Here is a 12,900-nt window from a genome sequence, read left to right as displayed (position 1 = left end):
CTATGTATCAAGTTGTATTGGCTGTGTCCTGAACTCCAGAAGGAAATCTGTCCATTCATCAGGGAAGAATTATAATTCCCAGAAGAGAAACTGGAACTGACATCCTGTGGGCTTCTATTAGAGCCACACAACCCATCCAACAAATAAATAAATAAAAATAAGTAAATAAATAAACATAATTGGCTATTTCAATGTCATGCTGTGATTGGCAGAGGGAACTTAGCTATCCCAGGGAGCCCAGTTTTTCCAGCTTGACTTTAACATTCGCCAGAATCCCTTGCTGTTTGATGTGAAGATATGACTGGGTCCGAGCTTGCACGCCAAGCTATAATCTGCCCATGCATGATTATGTATGTTCTTTCCACTTCTCCATGGTGGTTGTTTGGGCTCAGAGCAATCTTGGAAACTTAAAACATCAGAGCCTTGATCATTTTCAGCTTCCTATGTCCTGTGGTGTAAACCTTTATCCCCCTGGCTCAGGAACTGGAAACTGCACGTCTACTTACATGAGTCAAAACTAAGCTCCCATTTCTTTCGGTAAATATTGGAGATTAAATCAAGGGCACTGTGAATGCTAAGCAGGTGCTCTAACCCTGAAGTATCATACCCCGAGGCTAACGCAAAGCAAAACAAGCACAAATGATACCCAGTCAGCACTAAGTAAATACTTGGTGGCTTTTTTTTTCTCTCTTTTCTACCCAATAAAGACAATAAGCAAAAGAAGAAAATAAGTCATTCAACGTTGCACAGGAATCCCTAAATCATGGTGACTGTCTAGTGGAGGAAGGATGACTTCCAGGTCCCGAATATCCCTCAGGAATGCGGTCTCCGGTGTAGTATTTCAGTTTACTTGCTTTGTTACAGGATGAGGGTGTGGATGGGCAGGAAAGAGCAACCAACACCAGAGAGACAGCTGGGAGGAAGAATAGAGCCAAGAAGAAGAAGACAGAGGGAGGGTGGAGCCATGATGGCTCCAACAGAAACCCCAGTCTCTTCTTAACATCCCTAATGAGAACTCCAAACATTATGGAACTAAAGCCAGTATCCCAGCAGGGTGGGAGGATCAGAAATAGGCATTCTGGGTGATGGCGTCACTGCAAGCTTCCTTAACTAAAAAAAAAAAAAATCCCCTGTTGTACTTGAACCATGGGAGTGTACAAAGGCTGGGCTTCTGCATGATTTCAGACTTTTAAGTGCCGTTTCGCAAGTTTTGGGATGAATATTTGTTGAGACGGCTCTCTCACCCTGGACTAAACTTCCCTGTGTGAAAGCCTCGAACAATTGCGGGAGGGATTCTGCTTTCTAATATGCCCCATCTTCTCTTACATCCTTACAGATGGTGACTAATACCAAAAGGCTGTAAAGCAGCCCACGTTATTGTAGTGAGGCTCGCTGGCAGGTCCCGAAAGAACCTTTTGTCCATAAGGAATAAAACAGACATCCAAGGGAAATAAAGATGACATTAGAAAAGAGACCAGACAGGGAACAAAGAGGATTATAAGTTCCTTACTTAGTTATGAAAAATTAAAGGAAATAAAAAGAAAAAGCTGTAAAATCTAAAAGTAAAACACACACACACACACACACACACACGCACACACACACACACACACACAACCTCACTTTCATGCGCCCATTGCCGTAATAACCACTTGTAGAGGAACTATTACAAGGAGACACTACATTATGCAGGTAGGCCCTCCAGAACAGGAGTGGGGCATTCTGCCACCATAATATAACACAATTCTCTACTACCCTTTGCCCAGTTGTTGAAGTGTACTTATTCTTCATATGGTCCAGCGCCCCATCTCAGACCCAAGACACTATGGCAACAGACAATTTACCATCTTCCACCCCCAAGTCACACTCTAGATGGCTCTTTGGGCATGGCAGCACAAACCACTAGGCATCTGCAAATACGCTGTAAAAAGAGGACTAGGGCGTTAAAGGAGACTGGCAAGTCAGCAGCATCCCTGCTTTGGTGACTGACCTTTAAACTCAGATCTATAAAAGAGGAAAAAAAAAACCCTACGTCAACACAGAGGTAAAAATATTTCAGGAAATCAAGTAATGAACATTTAGTCTTTAAGTCAAGGAAACAAAAATAGCCAAGTGGGAATAGTACAAGCAGGTAGAAAGTGGGTTTGATGTGTGGCAGAGGCCACAAGGGTTTAAATCTCCTTAGGCCAAGCCTTCAAGGGAAGATGTCAAATGACAGTTTCTTTAGCTTTCCCCTCAGTTCCTACAAGGGGATGGGTTAGGGATGGGTGAAGGGGTGTGATGGGGAAACTGTCAGTCGTGTAAGTGTGAGAGGACGGGAACAGGGGACTTTGTAGAGATGTAGAGAAGTGGGCTGCAACACAAACCAGAGTCAGCAGAATCTGCCCACAAACCAGAGTCAGCAGAGTCTGCCCACAGCCTTTCTGTGAGCAGTGAGGGACACGGACATGGGTGATGCTCAGGCTATGAGTCTCAATCACTGGGCAGGGGGTAATTTCATTGGCAGAGCTGGGAACAGCTGTGAGGCCCGGCTCCCTGTCTCCAGCTTTTGAGTCTAGTGGAATTAGAGAGTCCACCCCCCTCAAAGATGAGGCCATCTGCAAAATGGGGGTGATAATAACCTCTTTGACTACTTTATCAGAGTATTAACATGATCACGAGGATCTCATGGGGTGATTTGTAAGGAGGAAAACGCTAATGAAGGAGTCACGGGAAGAACAAAGCTCTCTACCATGCCAGGTGGTAGTTCAAATGAATTTCTCTTAGGGCTGCACTAATGATTCCGTTTCAGTCGAGGGACATTCACAAGGCTTGGAAATGAGGCATCAGAGCTGCTTTTCGTAAGTCTCAGCCAAAAGTTTTCTCATTATTATACCTTTGCTTGATGGGCTCATAGCAGAAGGAAGGGAAGGCACACATGGGTCACTCACACAACAGGAGTCCTGAGTCCTGCCAACCTAAGGCAAATAAGAAATTCATCTTCAGAAGGTCCATGAAGCTGAGATGGCATCTGGTCTCGAGTCAGATTTGAGTGGTGGTGGTGGTGGTGGTGGGGGGGTTCTAGAGGGAGGGTCCTGTATAGTGTTTGTACAACAACTTATTCATATATACCCCTGCTCTGTGGCTTTGACCTTGAAGTCAGCATTCAGTGTAACAATCATCTTCCTACATTGCAGTGGGAATACTAATCAATGACTTGCTGCTCTTATTGTTGCAAGAACTGGGTAATACAGAGATCAGGGTACCTTCATTATGATAACCATCTGCTTTCTCAGGAATTTCCTTTGTACTATTGGAATAGGCTGACCCCTTCAGCCTCCAGTCCCTAAGCATGCATCTCCATCAACTTGTGTGTACATTTATGTATTTGCTATATGGCTACGGCATTACCATATTCCCTCTTTAAGGAAGAGATATTTTTCAGTCCTGTTCACGATTCCATTCTGATAACTAGAAGATTGTTATCCTTTAGCAAATATTTGCTGGGTGGATGGATGGATGCATGAATGGATGGATGGATGGAAGGATGGATGGATGGATGAACAAAGGTGAATTTGTTTTTTCTTTTGAATTTTCCTGTATTAACTGCAGGAGCAGTGTTAACTCTAGTTTTGACCCAAAAGTTCCGTCTTACTTCCTGTCTTCAAATTTCAGTTCAGCCATATACCCGGTGTTTGACCTGAAATGTTATTTTGCCCCTTCGAGCCACCATTTCCTCATTTGCACAATAAGAGTGATGCCAGGATGTGCCCAACTTAGTGTTTGTGAGTTTAAAAATTTTACAGCCACTGGGCAGGGTCCCAGGTGCTGGTTGGAAAAAACCTCAAGTTACAACTGTCATTTAGTGTCCTCCCTTTGGACTTAGACCTCCACATTGCTCATTAGTCTAAATCACACCTGCAGGTTACCTTAGACAGCATTAAGTTTTGGGTTTGTTGTCGTAGTAAGATGTATTGATTCTTTGCTTCCTTACTGCCATCAATCAGTCCCATAATCTTTTTATTTGCACATTTACCTGTCGATACACTAAAACTGTCTATCTTAGAAAAGTGTGTTCTCATGATCTCACTTATACTTAGTACCCACGGTGAGAGCTGCATATGGATGAAGTTTTTAGTAGAAGAGAAATGTAGTAAATGCCAACTTTTAATCCACCCCAATTATTGCTCTGTTGGGGGATTCCTGGCCTATTGAAAGGTCAGTGTGGATGCTTGGCTTCATGCTAGTGATTGTCCATCATATGTTATCTTACCCTGCATCTCTATACGAAGCTCAATGGAACCCTGCCTCAGTTTACACTTTTCCCACACATCCCTGGAACAAGAAGTAGGGAGGAACTAAGCATGACTATGTACTGTAAAGTGAGTACACAAGGATATGAAAGATGACAGACAATAGCCAATACTTCCTTGGAATGGAAGAGGACAAGTGGCCAAGTTCTCTGCTGTTTTGAAAAAGACGTGTAGATGTGATCAGGTAAGACTTATACTCAGCTGCCTTTTAATTATGTGCCAGATTGTTGCTAGATGTTTTTAATGAAGCTATTGATTAATTCATCTAACAGCACATCTGATAGTGTGCATTAGGGTTACAGGCCCTACATACCAATCATGAGCAAGCGGAAGCACCGTCCAATTCCTGAGCATCCCTCTCCTTTTAAAGGATTGGTTATTTCGAAGGCAGTTTGAACAAAACTTCCAGTCATCTGCACACAAGCACTGTCTCTTTCTCTAGTCTACATTAGCAATTCTCAATCTGAATGTGCCCAAGAGAAACAACAGGGCTGTGTTAATAAAACCCCACAGCCTGTAGTTGATGGGAAATGTAAGGAATCCTTGCCAGTAATGTTGACTGTGTGCTGAGTTAGCATCTGGGGGTGACTTCTTAACCTACCCCAGTGAACTGAGTATCTGTTCTGTGTGTGCAAAGGGGTCTGTGTGCTCTCTCTGCCCTCCCACCGGTGTGCTTTCCCTCCTGCCAGTGGGCTTTTCACCAGTCTCTCGATGTTCTTTCAGGGACAGGGAGGCAGAGTTCCTCAACCTTTTCTGGCATTATGCCATCCCTCCCCATAATTCAGTTTTAGCGAGTCTTTGTTGTTGCTTGGAGGCTCAGCATCCCCAAATTAAAATCTCTTATGATTATTTATGATCACATGCCCTTTGGATGGCGGCACAAATCTTCTCCACAGCCCCCCCGGGGTCTCCACAGGGAGACCTGCTGTGCGACAGTATAGGATTTGCAGGTCACCTTTATGAATCTGGTGGCTTTTATGTGCTCAGCTCTTCTGGTCTTATCTGTTATTGAGAAGGATCTTATTCCTGTGAGAAATCTGCTGTACCCTTTCCACATTTCTCTGCAGAGTAGAAAGAATGAATGCTCCTCCAGGAAGCCCGGGATGCTTTATATACAAGCATTTTTTGATGTCGTTTAGGCCCTACATCTTGGGGAGTGCTGGCCAATATGGACACAGTTCAATGAATGATTAATGACTCTGAAGTCACAAACAAACACATCCTGGGAGACTGCAGACAATTTGCCCAATTCTTAATCTACAGGAGAATATTGCAATATGGGCTGGATATATGGTCCAATTCTAACCCTGTGTGATCTAGGAAAATTTTCTCAACGAACCTATGCCAGCCTCAGATTTTTTCCCACAAAATAATTAACATTAATGATGAAAGTCATAGAGATGGGAGAACCTGTCATTTTTATTTTAGAGTTTTTAATAGATCTGATACTCCATAGGACTTCATAGCAGGGCCTAGTATCCATATTATAAAGTAAGAATTGGCAAAAATGATGAAGGTGAAAACTTTTTGTCTATTATGTGTCTGATGGAGGAAAACTTCCCTCAGTATTTTCCCACAACACTCCTAGAGCCCTTCCAGAGAGAAGCCCTACTTGTCTATGGACAACTGTAGAGCAGAGAGGAATGGCTACATAGCCATTTGCTCCCTGTGATAGATAGCTAAGAAAATACGTTTCAAGGAAGAAAGATTGAGTTTAGTTCACGGTTTCATGGTTCTGTGCTTCTAAGCTTGTGGTGAGACAAGAACATCATGAGTGAATGTGCACAGTCACCCACATAATGGAGGTCAGGCAGTGCAGAGACAGCAGAGGACAAGCCTATGGCAGGAGGTCTTCCCTCCTGTCTTTGTTCCACCTTGGCCCCCTGCCTACGATCCACTCACATCCATGCTAGGTCTTCTCTACCCTCTCTGGAGATGCTGTCATAGACATACTCTCAAGTGTGCCTCACTAATCTAGGATTTTCTTAGTCAAGATTAGATATTATAAAGAATGAGGATTCCCAACTCAATTGAGTAAAAAAAAAAAAAATCTTTCCTCTGTCATCTTAGAAAATGTAGAGTTTAAAGACAAAAGACAAAAATCACTGGCTTCAAATAGTGAATAGTTTTCAAATAGTAAATTAGGCCTTGGGATGAAATAATACCCAGTGTGAGAATGATAACAGCATCTGACACACACAGCCTTCTATCTTCTCTCCTCCAAGCACCCTTGTCTTTCGTGTGCTCTTCAGACTCTCTGCATTGACACTTTGCCTTTGGCCACTTTTCCAACAGTTAACCCAAACATTCCTACCGCGGCAGCGAAACTCCCACCCACACCAGGCCTGCCAACAAATCATGTTATAGATACTCAACATCAGTACTCAGGGGCGTACCTATCTGCTGTCAGCTAGCATAGAGTGAAGAGCTATACTTCCACACCCAGACTGAGGCCAGCATCCCATCTGTGCACGCAGACGGCGCCATCGTCATTCCTAAGGCTCTTCAGTTGCTCCCTCATGTATACGTTCTCTGAGAGGCGCTCATGGGTTTTAGCTACAGGCCTTCGGAGAAGCACCTTGGAGGTAGGAGTCAAGAATCCATGCTGCACATCAGGAGTCTGCACATGCCCAGCCTGGGGCCCCTCCATCACAACCCTTGAAGACACCACAGCACAAGCATCATGTGGTCTGAGAAGACTGTCCCACCAACATGACTGTGTCCCTGAAGTTTGTCTCTTCTACATTAGAAGAAAATGGCTACCCATATTCTGCAAAACTTGCTGTGTAGATGTTGAAAGCTTCGAGTTAAAATATCGTCTGAATGGCCCATAGAATTGGAGCCCGTGGTCTTTCAGGAGACTAAGAATGGAAAGAGAAACTTTATCCACTGCATCTGAAATCCAAAGAAAATATGAAGAACTGGTGGTTGTGCATTGGAGGAGACTTCCATACTTCTTAAGATGCCAAGGGCATATAAAACAAGCCAGAATTTAACATATAGGATGAAGCTCTGGGTCACAGGCAGGGATTCACACTGAGTAAATCCTCATGTAAACAATCTCACACTGTGTAGGCTGAAGCTCAGGGTCACAGGCAAGTTCACTCTGAGTAAATCCTCATGTATACAATCTCACACTGTATAGGCTGAAGGTCTGGGTCACAGGCATGAGTTCACACTGAGTAAATCCTCATGTATACCATCTCACACTGTATAGGCTGAAGCTCCAGGTCACAGGCACCAGTTCACACTGAGTAAATTCTCATGTGTACATATCACACAGTAAGCAGCTCCCTTGTCATCCACAAGGGTTAGCTGAATGAGCATATTTGGAGGCTTGTACCTTAAATTTAAACTGTGTGAACTCAAAAGCCTGAATTTATTACAACCAGCCAGCCAGCATCACCACCAAACAATCACCACAGCTAGCCATCATAAATACTGATTAACAGAGTCACCACAACCACCTGCCTACCTCCGCAGTAAAGGAACCATTGCAACCTATGCGTTACACCCAATCAAACACCACAAATCGTCACAACAAATGCAGTAATCGGTTGGTCACTCTCTCACCTAACCATATGCCACTGCAGCCACCACCACAAACAAGCAGACGTCACCACATAAGCTATCCATCACTATCCATCTGCCCTTCCACTGATTAGCCCCTATCACCAATTAGACACCACCACACACAACCACCACAAAAAGGAAACCTCAAAGAGTCAACAACTATCATAGCTACCAAAATCGTTATAAGCAACTACTAATACGAACAACCACAGGTAGCCAATCGCCAAATCTAAACACTACCACAGCCAACCAGTATGTCCGGTAGACACCACTATTGGCCAACTTTCATCTACACTTACTACAAGTTCCTCCTGTGGATTAAGCCACATTACCTGACTCCAGTCTCTTGAGATAAGCATCACTACTAAGGAGCTGAGTGGCAATCTGAAGGGAATTAGGAGGGCATTGAAGAGCTGAAAGCTACGTGATAAGTGTAATCAAAACCATTGTGCTTTTAAGTCACCATTTAAACTACTTTTGGATGAATGAGTTGAATGGGGGCAGGGCCAGGAAGGAAGGGTTCGAAGTGGAAGTGTCACAAAACAAAGCTACACGTACACAAACCGAGGCAGGAGTTGTCAGCTTAGTGTGCGATGGCAGTACAATGGGAAATATGCCCTTCTGGAATTATTATGAAACTGTTCAAGTCAAGAGACCTACTCATGGCTTAAGTGTTGGGAAACACAGAGCTCTGGGGCATGAGTCTTGAGGTCAGGTGCACCCAGCGACATACCAGGTGTTCTTTTTCTCCATTAGGAAACCTTCCTTCTTCTGAACCCAGATCGCATGCCAGCTTGTCTCCTAATGGGAAGATAAAGGCTCCTGGTGAGCAGGTGGTTCGTTATTTACTTACCAGCACAGCTTGGGGCTTGCCCTAACCAAGTCAAGAAGATTGAATTCCTATGCACTGTAAGTAAATGCATCTGAGCCACTCAGAGGTGCCCACTCTGCATGGGCAGCAGCAGGCCTGCTGCTCTCTTTAATGGACAAATTATATAAATGAGAGTCTCTCCAGGGGCTTTGCAAGTAATGCCGCTGGACTCTTAATCACACCATATTTTCAGGTGTCACGACAGCAAACAGGTGGAAACTAGAACCCCAAAAGTGTTTAAAGAACGATTAATCAGCACATTCCACATTAAAGGATTGGAAAAATAGTTCTGTGCATAGGCAAGGTTGCTTGCAAGAAATTCATCACTTAACAGTGACAGGCAGTGAGCAGTGAAGGGGGATCCAGGCCACAGCCTATCAGTGCCAACTTTGCATCTGGGCTTCTGAATGCAGATGCTGGTCATGCAACAAAAATAAGCATTAAAAAAATAGAAAGATTTAAGAGTACAGTTATGAAAGATGTCAGAGACTAATTGTGAATAGACAAAAGTGAAAGAAGTAATCAATTTGTATAAAGGTGAAAGGGCTCTCTGAGCTTCATCCATCCACTACGTATTTCTTGCATACCTGCTAGGGGTCAAATCTTGTTCCAGATTCTTGCCAGTCTCTACCTTCTACCCAGTGGTGCTGACAATGAAAGGTGAAGCAGAACACAGCTGGGTCAAAATATTAGCATATGATGCATACCCATGTGATCTGAGGGACTACAAAAAGTGAATCAAACAAACAAACAAAACCGTATATACACATACGAACAAGTCCCAAGAAAAAGACAAGGGATGGGCCCATCAATATAGCCATGGAAAAGTGATGATTGAGGAAAGGAGAGAATAAAGAGCAGGGCAAATGCATGCCAGGCCTGCCACAGCTAAGTTTCATCTGATGCTCACAGCAGTGTCTTTCATTGGCCCATTTCAAATATATCAATATCACTCCCCGGCATTGGGCAAAGAGACACCTTGTTGGTGCTGTTCTTATATCAGTCAGCGGCAGAGCAGATGGCAGCCCTTTGTTCATCCTATCTTGATGCCTAGCTCCGTGGCCAAAGCTGTCTTATGCCTAAGACTCATAAAAATCAAATCTACTCAAATCATATCCAGGCAGTGCCGCACGGAAGGAGGAAGACAGACAGAGACCGGTGGACCACCTTATCACCCACAGACCCGCCCTCCAGTGCACTGCACAGGCAGGCTGTAAACACCTGCTTTCTGACACTCCATACAGCACAGATGGAGGATGTCACCCAGGGGCCTGCCAGCCACGTGGCCATCCTGCAGCGGGAGCCACCATGGTGTATGAGTACGTGGTGGCCAAATGGGAGAGAAAAAGAAGCGGAGCGGCTTGAGTGCTATGAAAAAAGATGGAACTGGAGACAAGACTCAAAGGTGGAGAGGAGTAGCCTGTTGTGAGTGGCCAGCCTTGCCACCAGGGGCCATGGTGAAGTCCCAGCCTAAGCCGCAACTGAGAGTCACGTCTCAGTACATGGCTATGCAGAGGCCAGAGTTGAATGGCAATGTTTGTGGCTCATTTTACCACTGGAGAACATGGGGATGTCCCTGGTCCAGACAGCTGCAGGGGACAATCTGGATGTCCAGGGGCCTGTGCAAAACTGGCACTGCCCTTCCCTGGATGCCTTTCCCTGGAAAGCTGGTCCCATCTCTCACTGCTGACAGCCCTGGGGAGAGCAGGCCCTGCACCTTGCCAAGGCAGCACAGTAGAGCCGGCCCTGATGGTGAAGGCATTGGTGAGCCAGCCCTGAATGTGTGAGAGCAGGAGAGCTGTCCCACCCCCAAATCTATAGCATCTGGAAATGATTTGGGTGCAGGAAAGAGCCAGTCTGGCTGATCCAAAGCTCCGGGTTCTCCATGACAGAGCAACAACAGGATAACTGGGGGGAGTCCTGACAAAGACCCAATACTGACTGTGTCACAAAAGCCAGAGATCTTGAACTCATTGCAAAGAACATTTGCAAGTGAATATGTGTGGACAGAGGGATATACTGTGGGGCACACTGCGGCATACCAGAGCTTCCAGGATGAGATATTTTCTGAGCTTTTTGCTGTTGTTGCTCTGTGTGTGTGTGTGTGTGTGTGTGTGTGTGTGTGTGTGTGTGTGTGTTTGTGTGTTATTGCAGGGAGAGGTTACAAGGACAAAAGGTAGATATGAGGGGATGGGGAGATGAGTGGGACTGGGGTGCATGATGGGAAACAAAGGGTCAATAAAATGTTTTTTTAAAAAAAAGAGCGGGACCCCTGGGCCCAAATCTGCCTCACATTTGACCATGTCCCCTGGAGGGGGAGACCTGGTGGCACTCAGAGGAAGGACAGCAAGTAGCCAAGAAGAGACTTGATACCCTATGAGAATATATAGGGGGACGTAATCCCCCTCAAGAACAGTCATAGGGGAGGGGAATAATGGGAAAATGGCGGGGGGAGGAATGGGAGGATACAAGGGATGGGATAAACATTGAGATGTAACAAGAATAAATTAATAAAAAAAATAAATAAAATAAAAAAATAAAAAATAAAATAAAAAATAAAAAAGATTGCCCGGTAGGCAGGTCTGGGGGGCGGTATTCCCTTGTTAAATGGTATGATGGGTCCAGCCAATTGTGGGTGGTGCCACCCCTGGGCACATGATTCTAGATGGTATAAAAAAGCAAAATGAAAAAGCCAGTGAATAGTATTTGTTCACACTCTCTTTAGTTTCTGACTTGAGTGCCTTCCCTGACTTCCTTTGAATGATGGACTGCGATGCGGAAGTCTAAGCCAAACAAACCCTTTCTTTCCTCTACAGATTGCTTTTGGTCATTGTGGCAGTTTGAATGTAACTGACCTCACCCCCACCCTGCAGGCTCATCGGGAGTGGCACTATTAGGAGGTGTGGCCTTCCTGGAGGAAGTGTGTCACTGTGGGGGCAGGATGTGAGGTCTCCAATGCCCAAACTATGCCCAGTGTGACACACAGTTTCCCTCTGCGGCTTGTGCATCAAGACGTAGAACTCTCAGCTCCTTCTTCAGCACCATGTCTGCCTGCACGCTCCCATGCTTTCCGCCATGATGATAATGGACTAACCCTCTGAAACTGTTAACCAGTCCCAAATGAAATGCTTTTCTTTTTAAGAAAAAAATAGGTGTCACTGCTGAAGATCAGAGACATGAACTCTTATGCTATAGTTCTGCAGCTTAGAACTGGCAGAGCTGAGGGTTAAATGGACTAGCTTGACTTTAAATAAGACACGCTTTATTTTTGACTTTATTTTTATTTTAAAATGTGTAAATATTGGAAGTGGTTACCACATTTTCAAACAAAATGTATTTTAGTAGACTCTCTCCCTGTTTAGCTATGTTTTCAGTTGTCCCCAACTGCCAGCCTGCTGCTAAATTTCATTCGCTTTATGTCAGCTAGTTCATGTCACACAACCGTGGACAGAGAGATCTTCCTTAAAACACTGAGTCTTTAGGCAGGCTCTGTGATGCACACCTGTAATTCCAGCACTTGGGAGGCAGAGGCAGGTGGATCTCTATGAGTTTGAGGCCAGCCTGGTCTATGAAGTGATTCCAGGACAGCTAAAGCTACACAGAAAATCCCTGTCTTGAAAAACCAAAGCCAAAACAAAAAATCAACCAAACAAATAAACCTGAGTCTCCAGAATGTTAACTCAGCTGGCAAATTTTTGCTTTGCAACAGTGAGGCCTGACTTCTATCACTAAGACCTACATGAAAAAATACAAGCAGGGTGGCATGTGCTTGAAATCTCAGCACTGGGTAGGAAAGTTGGGGTGAGAAAGGCAGATTCTGGGGGCTTCCTGGCCTGTTAGCTTAGCCTACCTGAAAAGTTCTAGACCATAAGGGGAGGGAGGAAGAAGGGACAGGAGGAAGGGAGAAAGAGCAGACAGCTCCTGAGGAAAAACACTCAGGGGAATCCCCTGGCTCCCCTACATATGTATTCATGCACGCACGTGCGTACGCGCGTGCGCACACACACACGCACCCACGCACGTGTGCACACACATGCATGCACACACACACGCACTCCTGGGTCTCCACAAAGGAGAAACTCCAGGCTGAGAGCAGAGTCGGATAAGACAGGCTACAGAAGGACATGCTCCTATTCCGTATTTTACTCACATGTTAAGCTCAGT

General features: G+C 44.9%; 1 protein-coding gene and 1 non-coding gene across 2 annotated transcripts in view; one reads left to right on the top strand and one right to left on the bottom strand.

Annotated features, from left to right (window-relative positions):
- Hs3st4 (heparan sulfate-glucosamine 3-sulfotransferase 4) overlaps window positions 1-12,900 on the bottom strand; it is a 430,298-nt gene that overhangs the window by 34,933 nt on the left and 382,465 nt on the right. The window lies entirely within an intron of this gene.
- LOC127190209 (small nucleolar RNA SNORA48) lies at window positions 9,689-9,828 on the top strand. Its single transcript, XR_007830717.1, has one exon. It is a non-coding gene; the product is annotated as a small nucleolar RNA SNORA48 (small nucleolar RNA).

Source organism: Acomys russatus, chromosome 5 (assembly GCF_903995435.1).
Source record: "Acomys russatus chromosome 5, mAcoRus1.1, whole genome shotgun sequence".
Lineage (NCBI taxonomy): Eukaryota > Metazoa > Chordata > Mammalia > Rodentia > Muridae > Acomys > Acomys russatus.
Note: the sequence above shows the minus strand (reverse complement) of the source record. Positions and strands in the feature narration are given on the sequence as shown.